General features: G+C 44.1%; 1 protein-coding gene across 1 annotated transcript in view; it reads right to left on the reverse strand.

The window, feature by feature from the left end:
• LOC139387928 (lys-63-specific deubiquitinase BRCC36) overlaps window positions 1–21,678 on the reverse strand; it is a 46,237-nt gene that overhangs the window by 10,441 nt on the left and 14,118 nt on the right. The window lies entirely within an intron of this gene.

The following is a 21,678-nucleotide window of genomic DNA, read 5'->3' on the forward strand; positions in this document are numbered from 1 at the left end:
CCCCCAGTGATGCGGTTGTGGGCAGTAAAGTTGCCGTACCAGGCAGTGATACAGCCCGACAGGATGCTCTCAATGGTGCATCTGTAAAAGTGTGTGAGGGTCTTACACATGCCAAGCCGAATTTCTTCAGGGTCCTGAGGTTGAAGAGGCACTGTTGCGCCTTCTTCACCACACTGTCTGTGTGGGTGGACCATTTCAGGTTGTCAGTGATATGTACGCCGAGAAACTTTAAGCTTTTCATATTCTCCAATGTGACCCTGTCGGGGGCTGAGCACACACCCTTGTGGGGACGGCCCATTCAGAAGTCCACAACCCAGTTGCACAGGGCAGGGTTCAGACCCAGGTCCCCAAGCTTAATGATGAGCTTGGAGGGTACTATGGTGTTGAAAACTGAGCTGTAGTCAATGTACATCATTCTGACATAGGTCTTCCTCTTGTCCAGGTGGGATAGGGCAGTATGCAGTGTGATGGCCATTGCATGGCGTGGATCTATTGGTGCGGTATGCAAATTGAAGTGGGTCTAGGGTGTCAGGTAAGGTGGAGGTGATATGATCCTTAACTAGCCTCTCAAATCTCTTCATGATGACAGAAGTGAGTGCCAAGGGGCAATAGTCATTTAGTTCAGTTACCTTTGCTTTCTTGGGTACAGGAACAAGGGTGTACATCTTGAAGTAAGTGGGGACAGCAGACTAGGACAGGGAAAGATTTAATATGTCCATAAACACTCCAGTCAGCTGGTCTGCACATGCTCTGAGGACGCGGCTAGGGATGCCGTCTGGGTCGGCAGCCTTGCAAGGGTTAACACGCTTAAATATCTTACTCACGTTGGCCACAGAGATAGAGAGCCCACAGTCCTTGGGAGCGGCCCCCGTCGGTGGCACTGTGTTATTCTCAAAGCGAGTGAAGAAAGGGTTTAGCTTGTCCGGCAGCAAGATGTCGATGTCCGCAACGTTGCTGGTCTTCATCCTTTGTAATCCGTGATTGTCTGGAGTCCCTGCCTCAGACTTCTCGTGTCTGAGCCATTGAATTGCGACTCCACTTTGTCTCTGTACTGACATTTTGCCTGTTTGGTTGCCTTACGGAGGGAATAACTGCACTGTTTTGTATTCAACCGTATTCCCAATCACCTTGGCATAGTTAAATGCGGTGGTTCGCGGTATCAGTTTTTTGCGAATGCTGCCATCTATCCAAGGTTTTTGGTTTGGTTAGGTTTTAATAGTCATAATGGGAATATCCCCTTCCTGATGAACTCAGTCACAGTGTATACGTCAATGTTATTCTCAGAGTTATAGTAACCCAGAACATATCCCAGTCCGCGTGATCAAAACAATATTGAAGGATGGATTCCGATTAGTCAGACCAAAGTTGAATAGACCTTAGCAAGCGTACTTTCTGTTTGAGTTTCTGCCTATTGGAATAGATGAGCATAATGGAGTTGTGATCTGATTTTCTGAAGGGAGGACAAAGCTTGAAGAAGTTTTTAAATAATAATGTGCAAATATTGTACAATCCAGGTGTGCAAAGCTCTTAAAGACTTACCCAGAAAAACACAGCTGTAATTGCTGCCAAAAGTGATTCTAATTCTAAGTGATTCTATTCTGTATTGACTCAGGGGTGTGAATACTTATGTAAATTAGATATGTATATATTAATTTTCAATACATTACCAAACATTTCAAAAAATATGTTTTCACTTTGTCATTATGGGGTATTGTGTGTAGATGGGTGAGAGAAATAAATATATTTAATACATTTTAAATTCAGACACAACAAAATGTTGAATAAGTCAAGGGGTATGAATACTTTCTGAAGGCACTGTGTATCCTACTTTGACTAAAATTTTAACTTATTGACTTAAATCGTTGTGCAACATCATGGGTAAGCTTTGGGCATCGTCTTTAAGTTATAAAAAATAAATAAAACATGTGCTGTTGTGGTACTTTAAAGATATGTTGTTTACAGAGGAGGCTGGTGGGAGGAGCTATAGGAGGACGGGCTCATTGTAATGGCTGGAATGGAAGTAATGAAAAGGTATCAAACACATCAAAGATATGAAAAGCATTTATTCCGTTCCAGCCATTACAATGAGCCCATCCTCCTGTAGGGCCTCCCACCAGCCTCCTCTGCTTGTTTATCAATCAATATTAAATTACTCTCACATCCTGACATTCTTAGTTGGCAACCTCAATCACCTGCACCATTTGTCAATAATAGTTATATGTATGCCTGTTGTCATACATGCAGTACCTTCAACTATACACCGCTGCATTCCACAGATCACTAATACCTTGCTTGAATAATACATTAAAACTGCTGTATGATGGTGTTTTCCCTTAGTTCCCTACAATGGCACCTTTCCTCCAGGGTGGTCTTGACCTGCAAGTCTGTTACAACTGTAGCACCCCAGGGGGTAGCAGGTTTGTCATGGCATAAACCAGAGTCAAGGCCCTCTATCCTGCTGAACAAGCTGCAGCGCTAGCACATAGCTGAGAGGTCCCAACTTTTTATCGAGGTAGTGTCGGGGGTCACTAATGTGGAATCCCTTCTTGGGTCCTTTTCTCAAGGATTCCCAGTCCCACACCGTCTACACAGAGCTAAAAGCTCCACAAGACTCTCTCAAATATTAAATCAAATCACAGGTCACATGTCACCAATCACTCACAGCCTCTAAGTGATGAGCTTAGCAACTCTGTTCTTTTCCATTTTGATGAATATACTCCCCTGCGTATTTTTTTTGACAGTAAAGCTTTTCATTTGTTGACAGTACAGAATGTCACCTTTTATTTGAGGGTATTTTCATATATATCTGTTTTACTGTTTAGAAATGAAAGCACTTCATGTATCTAGCCCCCCCATCTGAAGGTGTCACAAGTATTTGGACAAATTCACTTACAGTATTAAATTAGGTCAAAAGTTTTGTATTTGGTCCCATATTTCTAGCACGCAATCAGCACATTAAAGCTTGTGACTACAAACGTGTTGTATGAATTTGGTTGTTTTGGTTGTGTTTTGGATTATGCTGTGCCCAATGCAAATGAATGGTACATCATGTATTGTATTTTGGAGTCACTTTTATTGTAAATAAAATATAATATGTTTTTGAACACTTCTACATTCGTTCTACATGGGGTGGAGATACAGTGCCTTGCGAAAGTATTCGGCCCCCTTGAACTTTGCGACCTTTTGCCACATTTCAGGCTTCAAACATAAATATATAAAACTGTATTTTTTTGTGAAGAATCAACAACAATTGGGACACAATCATGAAGTGGAACGACATTTATTGGATATTTCAAACTTTTTTAACAAATCAAAAACTGAAAAATTGGGCGTGCAAAATTATTCAGCCCCTTTACTTTCAGTGCAGCAAACTCTCTCCAGAAGTTCAGTGAGGATCTCTGAATGATCCAAGGTTGACCTAAATGACTAATGATGATAAATACAATCCACCTGTGTGTAATCAAGTCTCCGTATAAATGCACCTGCACTGTGATAGTCTCAGAGGTCCGTCAAAAGCGCAGAGAGCATCATGAAGAACAAGGAACACACCAGGCAGGTCCGAGATACTGTTGTGAAGAAGTTTAAAGACGGATTTGGATACAAAAAGATTTCCCAAGCTTTAAACATCCCAAGGAGCACTGTGCAAGCGATAATATTGAAATGGAAGGAGTATCAGACCACTGCAAATCTACCAAGACCTGGCCGTCCCTCTAAACTTTCAGCTCATACAAGGAGAAGACTGATCAGAGATGCAGCCAAGAGGCCCATGATCACTCTGGATGAACTGCAGAGATCTACAGCTGAGGTGGGAGACTCTGTCCATAGGACAACAATCAGTCGTATATTGCACAAATCTGGAATTTATGGAAGAGTGACAAGAAGAAAGCCATTTCTTAAAGAGATCCATAAAAAGTGTTGTTTAAAGTTTGCCACAAGCCACCTGGGACACACACCAAACATGTGGAAGAAGGTGCTCTGGTCAGATGAAACCAAAATTGAACTTTTTGGCAACAATGCAAAACGTTATGTTTGGCGTAAAAGCAACACAGCTCATCACCCTGAACACACCATCCCCACTGTCAAACATGGTGGTGGCAGCATCATGGTTTGGGCCTGCTTTTCTTCAGCAGGGACAGGGAAGATGGTTAAAATTGATGGGAAGATGGATGGAGCCAAATACAGGACCATTCTGGAAGAAAACCTGATGGAGTCTGCAAAAGACCTGAGACTGGGACGGAGATTTGTCTTCCAACAAGACAATGATCCAAAACATAAAGCAAAATCTACAATGGAATGGTTCAAAAATAAACATATCCAGGTGTTAGAATGGCCAAGTCAAAGTCCAGACCTGAATCCAATTGAGAATCTGTGGAAAGAACTGAAAACTGCTGTTCACAAATGCTCTCCATCCAACCTCACTGTGCTCGAGCTGTTTTGCAAGGAGGAATGGGAAAAAATGTCAGTCTCTCGATGTGCAAAACTGATAGAGACATACCCCAAGCGACTTACAGCTGTAATCGCAGCAAAAGGTGGCGCTACAAAGTATTAACTGGCTGAATAATTTTGCACGCCCAATGTTTCAGTTTTTGATTTGTTAAAAAAGTTTGAAATATCCAATAAATGTCGTTCCACTTCATGATTGTGTCCCACTTGTTGTTGATTCTTCACAAAAAAATACAGTTTTATATCTTTATGTTTCAAGCCTGAAATGTGACAAAAGGTCGTAAAGTTCAAGGGGGCCGAATACTTTCGCAAGGCACTGTACATTTTTGCAGTTTTAAAGCACATTCAATTGCCATTCATGACTTACACCATGGAGGTCAGGGCCCTTGGGCATGTGCCTTGCGTCCCCGGTTGGTATTCGGCCATGATAACTACAAGTTTGCTGGCTAGACTAACTACCAATCTAAAAATTGTTAGCTCACATGGCTAATTGAGTGACTGTCAGTGACTGACATAACAAGAGAAAAACTGCTGGTCCACAGACAAATTTCTAAATTGCACGTGATGTATTCCACTATTCTTACTTTTAGTAGTAAATTGAACTACTGCTTATGTCGCTTATGCCTAGGACCGGCCCTAATGTGACAACAGGAGGTGGGAGCTGCATGGAGAAGGCTGGTCTGTCCTCATTACCAGTTTAATACAGCAGAATGGAAAGCCATTCTCCCCTGGCCGCCAGTAGCTTCTGGGGATGGCAAGATCCACCCGTCTGTAAAACTTGTCTCCGCCACACTGCAGGACACAGAGAGAGCTACATAAATTCTATCCTTGCTTGGCTGTGTGGCTGTAGGCTGCTGCTCCGCATCAGAGCACCTCAGTCTGTGCTGACTGGGTTACACTGAAAACAGGCCCTTCTCCAGGAAGTCCCACCCAGCCAAGGGGGTGAGGCGACCGTGGATGAAATTACTGCAGATGCAGCCCCTTGGTTATTATTAATGAGAGGACAGGAAGAGATGTCAGGAGAGAGTGAAGGCACGTTGGTACATGAAAACCCATTCATGCACCTCAGCACAACAGAGCCACATTAATCCTCCTAGTCATATACGGTATCTTATCCTGCAAGGTACACCATTTCAAGCCTCATTGACAAGAGACCATTTTTCACAAGAGACTATAACATTTTCTGGGAAAACATAATATCATCGCAACTGCCTATATCTGAATGGTGTCCTAATTTTTACTGGACTGACCGTCTGATGACACGAGAGAGTAGAGGACAGAAAGCATTTAACCCGTTTTAACTCCTTTTTACCTCACTCCCCTACCAATCTATCTTCCTCACTTGAGAGACCTTTAAATCAAGATGAGGAGCCCAATGGAGTGTATCTGAGCCAATCTCCTGTCTTGTGACAGGGTATCTATGGATGTGTGAGGGGGGCGGCCCTCGCAGGCCCTCCTCTCAGATTGATGGTTCCCGCTCCCATAGCTTAAATCTCTACAATCGCCATAGTTCTTGTCATGAGTCGACACATAAAGACTGGCTGTCAGGGTGGCCAAGTCTACAAGCAGGTGACAGCCCCTTACAGATTACAGCATTGGAACACATCAGAAGAGAGTTAATGGTTACACCTACATTTATCGCAGTAACATACTTTAAATTGTGGGGAAATGGTATACTGTCTGTGCAAAGGTCCTCTGTAATCACTGTACACTGAGTTTTTCCCACATTAAACAATTTCATAATTAAGTTACTACTGTCCATAAATACCAGCAAATGTGTAACTCTGCTATCATTTCATGCTTATGTAGCCATAATAACAGGCTTATGGAAGGTTACCAAGTAAAACTGCTCTTGGAATCAGAGAAAATGTGAATGTGTGCATGTGTTGATGTGAGAACTAACAGGCGTACACGTGGTTGCTAGAGCGTGTGTGAATGGAGTTGGATTGCACATAAACGGAGGCACTTAAAGGTCCAATGCAGTCGTTTTTATCTGAATATCAAATCATTTCTGGTTAACAATTTAATTGCGTTAATGTGATTATTTTCAATAAAAATTGTCAAAAAAGTACAACAAAAAACTTCTCAGCAAAAAGCTATTTTTCAAGCAAGAATTTTGCTAGGACTGCCTGGGAGTGCTCTGAGTGGGGAGGTGAAAAGTGAAAAGTAACTTTTATTGCCCCAGGTTTGGAAATCTCTTTCTTATTGGTCTATTAACTACTTTACCACCTGGTGATGTCATCCCACCAAAAAAGGCAGAACTTTCAGGGGGCCTTTTCAAACAGCAATTACACAAAGGGTCATTACTGTATTTGTAACTGTATTTGTCACGTGCGCCGATTACCTTACAGTGAAATGCTTACTTACAAGCCCTTAACCAACAATGCAGTTTTAAGAAAATATCTCTTACTTTTTGGGGGAAAGAAAAACAAATAATATAAGAGCAGCAGAAATAACAATAGTGGGGCTATATACAGGGGGTACCGGTACAGAGTCAATGTGTCAATGTGCCGTGGCACCGGTTTCGAGGTAACTCTGGTAATTATGTACATGCAGGTAGGGTTATGCTATTATGGCTAAAGTGGCTATTGCATAGATAATAACAGAGAGTAGCAGCAGCGTATGGGGGGGGTGCAAATAGTCTGGGTAGCCATTTGATTAGCTGTTCAGGTGTCTTATGGCTTTGGGGGTAGAAGCTGCTTAGAAGCCTCTTGGACCTAGACTTGGCGCTCTGGTACCACTTGCCGTGCGGTAGCAGAGAGAACAGTCTATGACTAGGGTGGCTGGAGTATTTGACCATTTTTAGGGCCTTCCTCCTGCACAGACTGGTCCTGGATGGCAGGAAGCTTGGCCCCAGTGATGTACTGGGCCATATGCACCACCCTCTGTAGTGACTTGCAGTCAGAGGCCGAGCAGTTGCCATACCAGGCAGTGATGTAACCAGTCAGGATGCTCTTGATGGTGCAGCTCCGCCTCTGGATGAGCGTTTTCACAGCTAATTTAGTACGGTTTAGTAAGGATTTAGTACTCATTTAGTAAGGATCTGAGGACCCATGCCAAATCCTTTCAGTCTTTGTCATGCCCTCTTCACGACTGTCTTGGTGTGCTTGGACCATGTTAGTTTGTTGGTGGTGTGGGCGCCAAGGAACTTAAAGCTCTCAACCTATTCCACTACAGCCCTGTCAATGAAAATGGGGGCGTGCTCGGTCCTCCTTTTCCTGTAGTCCACAATCATCTCCTTTGTTTTGATCATGTTGAGGGAGAGGTGGTTGTCCTGGCACCACACGGTCAGGTCTCTGACCTCCTCCCTATAGGCTGTCTCACTGTTGTCGGTGATCAGGCCTACCACTGTTGTCATCTGCAAACTTAATGATGGTGTTGGAGTTGTGCCTGGCCGTGCAGTCATGAGTGAACTGGGAGTACAGGAGGGGACTGAGCACGCACCCCTGAGGGGCCCCCGTGTTGAGGATCAGCGTGGCGGATGTGTTGTTACCTACCCTTACCAACTGGGGGCGGCCCGTCAGGAAGTCTAGAATCCAGTTGCAGAGGGAGGTGTTTAGTCCCAGGATCCTTAGCTCAGTGATGAGCTTTGAGGGCACTATGGTGTTGAACGCTGAGCTGTAGTCAATGAATAGCATTCTCACATAGGTGTTCCTTTTGTCCAGGTGGGAAAGGACAGTGTGAAGTGCAATAGAGATTGCATCATCTGTGGATCTGTTGGTGCGGTGTACAAATTGGAGTGCGTCTAGGGTTTCTCGGATAATAGTGTTGATGTGAGCCATGACTAGTCTTTCAAAGCATTTCATGGCTACAGACGTGAGTGCTACGGGTCGGTAGTCATTTAGGCTGGTTACCTTAGTGTTCTTGGGCACAGAGACTATGGTGGTCTGCTTGAAACATGTTGGTTTTACAAACTCAGATAGGGAGAGGTTGAAAATGTCAGTGAAGACACTTGCCAGTTGGTCAGCGCATGCTTGGAGTACTTGTCCTGGTAATCCGTCTGGCCCAGCGGCCTTGTGAATGTTGACGTGTTTAAAGGTCTAACTCTCATCGGCTGCCGAGAGCGTGATCACACAGTCATCTGGAACAGCTAATGCTCTCATGCGTGTTTCAGTGTTACTTGCCTCGAAGCGTGCATAGAACATACGGTATTCACTGGACAGCTCTCGGCTGCGCTTCCCTTTGTAGCCTGTAGTAGTTTACAAGCCCTGCCACATACGACGAGCGTCGAAGCCGGTGTAGTACAATTCGATCTTAGTCCTGTATTGACACTTTACCTGTTTGATGGTTTGTCGGAGAACATTGCGGGATTTCTTATAAGCTTCCGGGTTAGAGTCCCACTCCTTGAAAGCGGCAGCTCTACCCTTTAGCTCAGTGCGAATGTTGCATGTAGTCCATGGCTTCTGGTTGGGGTATGCACATACAGTCACTGTGGGGACGACATCCTCAATGCACTTATTAATGAAGCTAGTGACTGATGTGGTGTACTCCTCAATGCCATCGGAAGAATCCCGGGAACATTTTCCAGTCTGTGCTAGCAAAACAGTCCTGTAGTTTAGCATCTGCTTCATCTGACCACTTTTTTATAGACCGAGGGAGAGCTTTGTACGCGTCTCTGTGTGTGGAGTAAACGTGGTCTAGAATTATTTTCCCTCTGGTTGCACATTTAACATGCTGATAGAAATTCGGTAAAACTGATTTATGTTTCCGTGCATTGAAGTCACCGGCAACTAGGAACGCTGCCTCTGGATGAGCGTGTTCCTCTTTGCTTATGGCGGAACACAGCTCATTTAGTACGGTTTTAGTGCCAACCTTGCTCTATGGTGGTATGTAAACAGCTATGAAAAATACAGATGAAAACACTCTAGGAAGATAGTGTGGTCTACAGCTTATCATGAGATACTCAACCTCAGGCGAGCAAAACTTTGAGACTTCCCTAGATATCGTGCACCAGCTGTTGTTTACATAAATGCATAGGCCCCCGCCCCATGTCTTCCAGAGGCTGCTGCTCTGTCTGCCGATAGAGTGCATAACCCGCCAGCTGTATGTTCTTGATGTCGTCTTTCAGCCACGACTCAGTGAAACATAAGATATTACAGTTTTGAATGTCCCATTGGTAGGATATACGTGCTATCAGTTCATTCCATTTATTTTCCAGCGATTGATCGTTAGCTAGCAGAACGGAGTGCAAGAGCAGATTAGCCTCTCGTCATCTGATCCTTGCAAGGCACCCTGATCTTAGTTTCCTTCTCCAGCGAATCACGGGGATCAGGGCCTGGTCGGGTGTCTGCAGTTAATCGCTCGCGTCCGACTAATTGAAGAACTCCTTGTCCAATTTGAGGTGAATAATCCCAGTTCTGATGTCCAGAAGCTTTTTTTGGTCATAAGAGATGGTAGCAGCAACATTATGAACAAAACAAGTTACGAACAACGCGAAAAAACTAACAAAATAGCATTATTTGTTGAGAGCCGATAAGACGGCAGCCCTACCCCCCGGGGCCATCATATTTCAACCTCTTAGTGTGAAAATATATATAAAACACAGGAAAATTGAGTTTTTTGACTGCACTAGACAGCTAAATAACAGCTAGCAAACCAAATATCAGGAATCAGCAGAGAAATGGACGGAAAGTGTGGAGAAACTACAGAAAACGGTTCCACAGCCACCAGAGGGACTCTAGGGAGCAGTGAGGGAAAAAAGGTACCATCTGATCTGGGTCCCCAGCCACTGCCTCTAACTTCTCCCTCTGATTGCAGACTGGGTCTGGAACAGCCTTCAGAACAGATATCAGACACAAATATGAACAGTTTGTACTTTAATTTGAATGTGGGCAAAAGCCAGTTTGGGACAGTTTTGGGAGATACGTATGCGGGGAGGGGGGGATCCAACTGTACTTGTTCTATTTCTGTTCTATTCCTCTCCTTTCTGGCATAATTGTTGCAATTGGGAATTCCTGTTGGAAGCCATGTACAACATGTTATTTTTAGAGTATTCCTTATTTCTCTGTAAGACACAATCTATAAATATCATACGGGTATTGAGGGAATCCAGGGGAAATGTTTCGCCAGTAAACCCTTAACATGAAACATTTAAGAATGGGTGTAGATACTGTATGTCATAGGAGTATATAGATTTTGGCAATGTCTCTGTGTACAAACAGATACCAATAGACTTCCAGTCAATAGGCTAGTTAGCATTGGCCCCCGAAATGACATCGAATTTCCTTCATACTGGACAAAGAGACATAACCATGGTATCCACGAGTGCATCTGACTCTGGGAAAGTTGATAAAGGGCCTCATTGCCAAAATTCCGAAGTATGCCTTCAAGGTCAAAGAGGTTCAGTGGTTTGTCTGATTGGACAGGTGTTATTAATAATTCCAATGATACATGGAGGGTGGCAGAGAGGCTTGGCTGGGAACGATGGAGTGTGGAAGTGGAGCATTATGCTGCAGCAGCTCATAGAGCCCAGGTCTCTTTCTGTCTCATCCCTGCTGCCTCCTGAGGAGCAGACGGAGGGAACTAGGGACAGGCCGTTCCGCTATATTGACTTTAATTTGTTGAAAGTGCCTGATACAGCAAAACATATTTTATTTACTTGCTTGGTAAAGCCCCATCCATCAAATAAACCACTGAACCTGAGAATAGCCTGCCAGACGCTACTCAAATCTCTCCCGTCCCATTTTTTTTCCCCATGAGTCACCTTTTTGTCTCTTTTGTCTTCAAGGAGAGGCTTTTGGACAGCAGGAAAGAGAGTATGACAAGCAGCTCTAATTCCTAATTTTACATGCAGACATCATTGGTGATATAACATTCTCTCTGTTATTAGACTATAACCATTAGGATATAAATATACACTGCTCAAAAAAATAAAGGGAACACTTAAACAACACAATGTAACTCCAAGTCAATCACACTTCTGTGAAATCAAACTGTCCACTTAGGAAGCAACACTGATTGACAATAAATTTCACATGCTGTTGTGCAAATGGAATAGACAACAGGTGGAAATTATAGGCAATTAGCAAGACACCCCCAATAAAGGAGTGGTTTTGCAGGTGGTGACCACAGGCCACTTCTCAGTTCCTATGCTTCCTGGCTGATGTTTTGGTTACCTTTGAATGCTAGCGGTGCTTTCACTCTAGTGGTAGCATGAGACGGAGTCTACAACCCACACAAGTGGCTCAGGTAGTGCAGCTCATCCAGGATGGCACATCAATGCGAGCTGTGGCAAGAAGGTTTGCTGTGTCTGTCAGCGTAGTGTCCAGAGCATGGAGGTGCTACCAGGAGACAGGCCAGTACATCAGGAGACGTGGAGGAGGCCGTAGGAGGGCAACAACCCAGCAGCAGGACCGCTACCTCCGCCTTTGTGCAAGGAGGAGCAGGAGGAGAACTGCCAGAGCCCTGCAAAATGACCTCTAGCAGGCCACAAATGTGCATGTGTGTGCTCAAACGGTCAGAAACAGACTCCATGAGGGTGGTATGAGGGCCTGACGTCCACAGATGGGAGTGCTTACAGGATGTTTGGCATTTGCCAGAGAACACCAAGATTGGCAAATTCGCCACTGGCGCCCTGTGCTCTTCACAGATGAAAGCAGGTTCACACTGAGCACATGTGACAGACGTGACAGAGTCTGGAGATGCTGTGGAGAACGTTCTGCTGCCTGCAACATCCTCCAGCATGACCGGTTTGGCGGTGGGTCAGTCATGGTGTGGGGTGGCATTTCTTTGGGGGGCCGCACAGCCCTCCATGTGCTCGCCAGAGGTAGCCTGACTGCCATTAGGTACCGAGATGAGATCCTCAGACCCCTTGTGAGACCATATGCTTGTGCGGTTGGCCCTGGGTTCCTCCTAATGTAAGACAATGCTAGACCTCATGTGGCTGGAGTGTGTCAGCAGTTCCTGCAAGAGGAAGGCATTGATGCTATGGACTGGCCCGCCCGTTCCCCAGACCTGAATCCAATTGAGCACATCTGGGACATCATGTCTCGCTCCATCCACCAACGCCACGTTGCACCACAAACTGTCCAGGAGTTGGCGGATGCTTTAGTCCAGGTCTGGGAGGAGATCCCTCAGGAGACCATCCGCCACCTCATCAGGAGCATGCCCAGGCGTTGTAGGGGGGTCATACAGGCACGTGGAGGCCACACACACTACTGAGCCTCATTTTGACCTTTTTTAATGAAAGTTGGATCAGCCTGTAGTGTGGTTTCCACTTTAATTTTGAGTGTGACTCCAAATCCAGACCTCCATGGGTTGATAAATTTGATTTCCATTGATCATTTTTGTGTGATTTTGCTGTCAGCACATTCAACTATGTAAAGAAAAAAGTATTTAATAAGAATATTTAATTCATTCAGATCTAGGATGTGTTATTTTAGTTCCCTTTATTTTTTTGAGCAGTGTATATTCCACAACGACACATAATTTAGGTGAACAAGAACATTGCACCCTAGACGATTACATCCAAGTTTGCATACTATAGCATGTACCATTACATTTTTACCCCACTCTCTTCCCTGGCCCAAATAGAGAAATGGCATCCCCACAAATGAAGCTACAATTCTGACCCTGGGACCTCCATTGATTGTGTTTGGTATTGACAACAGAGGCTGAGGGAGATCCGGTCGGCGTGGGGAATACTGTTTCTCCTGGGTCTGTGGTATGATCTCTAACTGTGGCTCAGTGAAGCGGCCGCCATATCGAACAAGGCCAAACACCCCATTTTTGTCGATACAAACACAGGGCTGACTGAGGCACAGGAGGGAGAGTTAGGGAGGGAGTGCCCTGTTGACACACTGATGGACCTGTAGAGCTGCACAGTTCATGGTTCTGAATCAATCCCTCTGTAGAACAGTTATGTGGCTTAACCTGTCTGTTGCAAACAAACACATTTGTCATGTAAGGAACAATTAGGATCGGACACACCAGAGACTGTCCGCCTAATATTGTTCTGCTGGATTTCAATGTATTCAAGTTTAACCAGGTGTTAGGGATATTCCATTTAGTAAATTTTTTTATGAGGATGTAATTTCTTTCAGAAGTATTTCTTTGCAAAGAGATTTTAACCATTCAATCTACCCATTGGGCACACCACGTCATTTAATTGTGGAAATGTGGGTAATTTTTGATTGAGACATTGACCAATGAGATTTCAACCTTTATTCACCCACTCAAAAAGACAGCCAGAAGTTTGTTGAATTCCCAATGTGTTATCATTATGATTTCAACCGTCTAAAAGCAACCAAATAACAATGGAAAAACAATGTCTGATTTTTGGTTTAGTTGTCATCTAAATGTGTTATCACTCCTGCACTTTCAGCCATTTAAAAGCACAACAAAGTTCAAATGGGAATACAATGTCAGATATTTTGTATTAATACAACAACTCAATGTGTTATCACTGTGCTTCATCTCATATCACAACCAAATCACCTCAATTGTAGTTGAGATCCATTAAAAATACATTGTGCAACTGATCAATGGCTGTTTGAGATTCTGCAAAGATATTTATATTGGGAAGATCGCCACAGACCTGTGACATCGACATCGCCTCAGTGGAGAGGGAGAAAAGCTTAAAGTTCTTTGTTGTGTACATCACTGACAACCTGAATGGTCCATCCACTACAGCATCTCTTCAACCTTAGGAAGCTAAAGAAATTTGTCTTGGCCCCTAAGACCATCACAAACTTCTCTAGACGCATCATTGAGATCATCCTGTAGGGCTGTGTGGTGCGGTCAGCCCAACGCATCACCGGGGGGACACTGTCTGCACTCTAGGACATCTACAGCACCCGAGCCACGGCCTGTTCACCCCACTACCATCTAGACGGCGGAGACAGTATAGGGGCATCAAAGCTGGGACTGAGAGACTGAAAAACAGCTCATCAGACTGTGGCACCACTAGCCCGGCCTCCGCCCAGTACCATGCCCTGAACTTTAGTCACTCTTACTAGCTGGCTCTTACTACCGCCCATTACTCAGCCCTGTGACTTAGAGACTGCTGTTTACTGTTTACATACTGTTTTACTCACCAAATAAATAAATATATATATATCATCCTTCAGAAAGTATTCAGATACCTTGACTTTTTCCACATTTTGTTAGGTCACAGACTTATTCTAAAATGTATTTCATATATTTTTTTTCTTATCAATTGACCCACAATACCTCATAATGACAAAGCAAAAACTTTTTTTTTGCTTAGTTATAAAAAATAAAAAACTTAAATATCACATTTACATAAGTATTCAGACGCTTTATTCAGTACTTTGTTGAAGCACCTTTGTCAGTGATTACAGCCTCGAGTCTTCTTGTGTATGACGCTACAAGTTTGGCACACCTGTATTTGGTGAGTTTCTCCAAAGCTCTGTGGGGTTGGATGTGGGAGCGTCGCTGCACAGCTATTTTCAGGTCTCTCCAGAGACGTTAGATCGGGTTCAAGTCCAGGCTCTGGCTGGGCCACTCAAGGACATTCAGAGACTTATCCCGATGCCATTCCTGCGTTTTCTTAGCTGTGTGCTTAGAGTCGTTGTCCTGTTGGAAGGTGAACTCTGGAGCAGGTTTTCATCAAAGATCTCTCTGTACTCTGCTCCTGACTAGTCTCCCAGTAACTGCTGCTGAAAAGAATTCCCACAGCATGATGCTGCCACCACATGCGTCACCTTAGGGATGGTGCCAGGTTTCCTCCAGACGTGACACTTGGCATTCAAGCCAAAGAGATCAATCTTGGCTTCCGTCTGGCCACCCTACCATAAAGGCCTGATTGGTGGAGTGCTGCAGAGATGGTTGTCCTTCTGGAAGGTTCTCCCTTCTCCACAGAGGAACTCAGGAGCTCTTTCAGAGTGACCATCAGCTTCTTGGTCACCCCCCTGACCAAGGCCCTTCTCCCCCGATTCGTCAGCTCTAGGAGGAGTCTTGGTGGTTCCAAACTTCCTCCATTTAAGAATGATGGAGGCCACTGTGTTCTTGGGGACCTTCAATGCTGCAGAAATGTGTTGGTAGACTTCCCCAGATCTGTGCCTTGACACAATCCTGTCTCAGAGCTCTACGGACAATTCCTTCAACCTCATGGCTAGGTTTTTAGCTCTGACATGCACTGTCAACTGTGGGACCTTATATATACAGGTATGCCTTTCCAAATCATGTCCAATTAATTGACTTTACCACAGGTGGACTCCAATCAAGTTGTAGAAACATCAAGGATGATCAATGGAAACATGATGCACCTGAGCTCAGTTTCGAGTCTCATAGTAAAGGATCTGAATAATTGTGTAAATAAGGTGTATCTGTTTTTTATATTTTATACATTTGCAAACTATTCTAAAAACTTGTTTTCGCTTTGCCATTATGGGATATCTTGTGATGAGGAAAAACATTTATTTAATCCTTTTTAGAAAAAGGCTGTAACGTAACACAATGTGGAAAAAGGGATTCTCCTTCACCCAAATCCAGACAGCTGATATTGTGAAAGAGCTGCAAAATCTGGACCCCTTCAAATCAGCCGTTCTCTCTAGACAATCTAGACCCTCTCTTTCTAAAATTAGCAGCCGAAATTGTTGCAACCCCTATTACTAGCCTGTTCAATCTCTCTTTCGTATTGTCTGAGATCCCCAAAGATTGGAAAGCTGCCGTGGTCATCCCCCTCTTCAAAGGGGGAGACACTCTAGACCCAAATTGTTATAGAACTATATCCATTCTGACCTGCCTTTCTAAAATCTTCGAAAGCCAAGTTAACAAACAGATCACTGACCATTTTGAATACCACTGTACCTTTTCCACTATGCAATCTGGTTTCCTAGCTGGTCATGGGTGCACCTCAGCCACGCTCAAGGTCCTAGACGATATCATAACCGCCATCGATAAAAGACAGTACTGTGCAGCTGTATTCAACCTGGCCAAGGCTTTTGACTCTGTCAATCACCACATTCTTATCAGCAGACTCAACAGCCTTGGTTTCTCAAATGACTGCCACGCCTGGTTCACCAACTACTTTTCAGACAGAGTTCAGTGTGTCAAATCGGAGGGTCTGTTGTCCGGACCTCTCTATGGGGGTGCCACAGGGTTCAATCCTCGGGCCGACTCTTTTCTCTGTATTCATAAATGATGTCGCTCTTGTTGCTGGTGATTCTCTGATCCACCTCTACGCAGACGACACAATTCTGTATACTTCTGGCCCTTCTTTGGACTGTGTTAACTAACCTCCAGACGAGCTTCAATTCCATACAACTCTCCTTCCGTGGCCTCCAAATGCTCTTAAATGCAAGTAAAACTAAATTCATGCTCTTCAACCGATCGCTGCCCACACCTGCCCGCCATCCAGCATCACTACTCTGGACGGTTCTGACTTAGAATATGTGGACAACTACAAATACCTAGGTGTTTGGTTAGACTGTAAACTCTCCTTCCAGACTCACATTAAGCATCTCCAATCCCAAATTACATCTAGAATCGGCTTCCTATTTCGCAACAAAGCCTCCTTCACTCATGCTGCCAAACAAACCCTCGTAAAACTGACTATTCTCCTGATCCTCGACTTCGGCGATGTCATTTACAAAATAGCCTCCAACACTCTACTCAGCAAATTGGATGCAGTGCTATCACAGTGCCATCTGTTTTGTCACCAAAGCCCCATATACTACCCACCACTGCGACCTGTATGCTCTCGTTGGCTGGCCCTCGCTTCATATTCGTCGCCAAACCCACTGGCTCCAGGTCATCTATAAGTCTCTGCTAGGTAAAGCCCTGGCTTATCTCAGCTCACTGGTCACCATAGCAGCACCCACCCATAGCACGCGCTCCAGCAGGTATATTTCACCTTTTTTCTGATAGTGGATATAACGTTAAAGATCTGACATTGTTTTAAAGGTATGAATTCAACATATTTTATACAAGGTTTGTCTATGCTGAAAATTGGTTACCATGATGACAATTCTGTGGTTGAAATTTCAACCTCAAAACAACAGTATGTTGATGACTTTTTGCAAAAACCAATGTATTTTCCACATAGATTCCACGTCACAATATGTTGACAAATTCTGTTGAAACAACGGTGATTCCACCTATTCGTGCCTAGTGGGTCTTACCACATTGTTTTGACGAAATCAGAGATTGTGATCTACAGTGATATGGGTCAGAGGTCAAGTATCTCATATCCTGTCTCTCTCCAGACCAGGAGGAGCCTGCTCATCTGTGACAGCCTCTCATTTCCTGTTATAGCAGCCTCGCATCACTCAATGGATTGACCATGCATGGTGTGCTTCACTTGTTGTCTGCAGTGGTACTAGTAGGGAATCAATACCAAATATTGTTGTTGTTTGCTGCTACAGGATGAGTGTCACAGGACAGAAATAGAATTGAGTGACAATAAAAAAAATGATATTGCACACTGCCATAATGTAGAGTGCATTTCACATTTTGTTGCTGATCATGCCAACAAGAAGCCTTCAATGATTCTTTCCAGAGGATAAATAGTCTGTGGCTACTGGCTGGTGCTGTCATATGTCCTATACATCTTCAGGGTTAGAAAGCTCTTTACATTACATCAGTCCAAGTCAAATAGCCTCTCCAATTCCAGGGCATGCAAGAGACAGTATACTATCCATCCTCCCATGTGAAGGCATACATCCCTCTCACAGATACACAAATATAAATAAACGGTCTTATCACGCACATATTCATTCTGGTCTCACATCAAACAATGATTTTGATTTCAACTGAAGACCTCTTGTCACAGTGGCCTACAGTGTATGTTCTAACCCATTTCTGGGCCATTTTTTTTTTAGTTTTTGGGGGGTGATGGGAGTCCTAATTCAAAGTGACACCTAGTGTTCGTGACACAGGAAGTTCAGTTACTGTGGCACGCTTGGGGCACAGTGGTTGCCTTGCAGAGTTCACAATAGGCTCCTCTACTTCGCTCTATTATTTGGGACAAGTTGATCTGTGTAAGAGGGATGAATGGCCCTTCCGCTTCATTTGTTTACAAATGTTTGCATGGTGTTTAGTCACAATCACAGTAATGGCCTCTGCAGTTATAAATGTGATTTCTCCCTCATGATGAAGTGGGTTGCCTGGGCTGTGACAGGGCATTTCTTAAACACAAGTGGGGAAGAGAGTTACTGAAGTTAGGATTTGCTAACTTTATGAATCAACGAAAGTGTTTACTTGAATTCTTGTAGAGCTTACTGTTGATGCTGTCCTCACAGATTGCCATAGAGAGAGTGAGGTCAACATGTTTATTGAGCTGTTATTTATATTTTTACTGCCACCAGAGAATAAATAGACACACACACACACATAAGACATACACACACCAACCAAGGTTTCAGATGTTGGACTTTAATGTGGTCCTTGATTCATCATGGTACCTGGGAGGCACATTTGGATCCTTTTCAGCAGGGTAAACCAAACAACTGTGAGTTCCTCTATGCTTGGTAGTGACAGCGTGACAAAAACTAATTTTCTTTCATGCATGGAGCCACTTAAGTGAAATGTTTAAAGGCTCAGTGCAGTCAAAAACATGATTGTCCTGTATATTTCCTCACGATGTGAAACTGTGAAAATTCTGATAATATCCATTTAATGTAAGAGCTGTTTGAAAACATCGCCTGAAATTGGTACCTGTTTTTGTGGGATGGAGTTTTGGCCTTCCTGGTGGTAAATGAGTTAATAGACTAATAAGGAAGAGAGTTCCAAACCTCTCTGCCAATAACAGCTAGTTTTCCCCTCCCCACTCCGACCACTCCCAGACAGTCCTAGCTAAATTCTTGCTTGAGAAATTGCTCTTTGCTAAGAAGCTACAGTATTTTTGTTTCTTTTTGACCATTTTAATTGAAAACAATCACTTTAAGGTACTTAATTGTTACCCAGAAATTATTTGATACTGAGATAGTTTTAAAAAACAGCTGCTTTTGACCTTTAACATGACACATAAAATTCACATATTTCAAAAAGGAGACTCATGACACCACACCCCAAGGGTAGATAGAATGCATTCATTTCAGCTTAGCTCAACACAGCTCACTGCAACAAAAGGCAACTGTCTGCAGCCCAACTGAAGTTACAAGAGCCTGTCTGGGCACCAGTGTTATCTTCCGTCCAGACGACCACAAGTGAACCAAGCAGCCACATTTCAACTCATCTGACTGAACACACATAGGCACCTTTCCTGCATTTCTGGCCCAAACACAATTCACTAAACTGGGGAAGTTTGTCAAGCAGAAAGGGTTGCGTGGAGGAGCATGGGCCAGGGTTCAGGGCTGGGACCAGAGAGACATACTCCTGAACAAAAACAAGGGGAAGTGTCACGGCTCACTCATCCTCTCACTGTCGTGTTCTATCAGGGGAGCTGCTGCTGGTGTGTCTGAAGGGTTCACCTCTTCATCTTCTCTCTCATATCTCATTTTATATACACTACATGACCAAAAGTATGTGGACAACTACTCATAGAAAATCTCATTCCAAAATCATGGGCATTAATATGGAGTTGGTCCTCCCTTTGCTGCTATGACAGACTCCACTCTCTGGGAAGAACAGTGCTGTGGGGACTTGCTTCCATTCAGCCACATGAGCATTAGTGAGGTCGGGCACTGATGTTGGGCGATTAGGCCTGGCTTGCAGTCGGCGTTCCAATTAATCCCAAAGGTGTTTGATGGGGTTGAGGTCAGGGCTCTGTCCGGGCCACTCAAGTTCTTCCACACCGATCTTGACTAATCATTTCTGTATGGACCTCGCTTTGTAAATCGGGACATTGTCATGCTGAAACAGGAAAGGGCCTTCCCCAAACTGTTGCCACAAAGTTGAAAGCACAGAATCATCTAGAATGTCATTGTATGTTGTAGCGTTAAGATTTCCCTTCACTGGAACTAAGGGGCCTAGTCTGAACCATGAAAAACAGCCCCAGACCATTATTCCTCCTCCACCAAACTTTATAGTTGGCACTATGCATTGGGGCAAGTAGCATTCTCCTGGCATCTGCCAAACCCAGATTCATCCATCGGACTGCCAGATGGTGAAGCGTGATTCATCACTCCAGAGAACGCATTTCCACTGCTCCAGAGTCCAATGGCAGTGAGCTTTACACTGCTCCAGCCGAAGTTTGGCATTGACCATGATGATCTTAGGCTTGTATGAGGCTGCTTGGCCATGGAAACCCATTTCATGAAGCTACCGACGAACAGCTCTTGTGCTGATGTTGATACTAGAGGCAGTTAGGAACTTGGTTCTGAGTGTTGCAACCAAGGACAGCCGATTCTTACACATTACGTGGTTCAGCACTCAATGATCCAATTCAGTGAGCTTGTGTGGCCTACCACTTCGCGGCTAAGCCGTTGTTGCTCCTAGACGTTTCCACTTCACAATAACGGCACTTACATTTGACTGGGGCAGCAAAAATATTACGAACTGACTTGTTGGAAAGGTGACATCCTATGATGGTGCCACGTTGAAAGTCATTGAGCTCTTCAGTAAGGTCATTCTACTGCCAATGTTTGTCCATGGAGATTGCATGGCTGTGTGCTCAATTTTATACACCTGTCACTAACGCGTGTGGCTGAAATAGCCTCCACATACTTTTGTATATATAGTGTACTTCCATCTAGAAAATAGAAGTCATGAAATGGTTTACTGGAACTCTGCGGTTCTGTGATCAATGTACCTCTCCAACCCCAAGGCTATGAATGATGGACAATAAAACTAGCATAGAGGAAAAGAGTAGATTGGCTCAGTATACAGTGCCTTCGCAAATTATTCAGACCCCTTGACTTTTTCCACATTTTGTTAGGTTACAGCCCTATTCTAAAATTGATTAAATAGTTGTTTTCCCCTCATCAATCTACACCACATAAAAAAAAAATACCACATAATGACAAAGAATCAGACCAGAGAATCTTGTTTCTCATGGTCCGAGAGTCTTTTAACTCTAAATGGGCTGTCATGTGCCTTTTTCTGAGGAGTGGCATCCGTCTGGCCACTCTACCATAAAGGCCTGATTGGTGGGGTGATGCAGAGATGGTTGTCCTTCTGGAAGATTCTCCCATCTCCACAGAGGAACTCTAGAGCTCTGATCATCAGGTTCTTAGTCACCACCCTTACCAAGGCCCTTATCTCACGATTGCTCAGTTTGGCCCGGCGGTCAGCTCTAGGAAGAGTCTTGGTGGTTTCAAACTTCTTTCATTTAAGAATGATGGAGGCCTCTGTGTTCTTGGGGACTTTCAATGCTGCAGACATTTTTTGGTA

This window comes from Oncorhynchus clarkii, chromosome 29 (assembly GCF_045791955.1).
Source record: "Oncorhynchus clarkii lewisi isolate Uvic-CL-2024 chromosome 29, UVic_Ocla_1.0, whole genome shotgun sequence".
In the NCBI taxonomy this organism is placed as follows: Eukaryota; Metazoa; Chordata; class Actinopteri; order Salmoniformes; family Salmonidae; genus Oncorhynchus; species Oncorhynchus clarkii.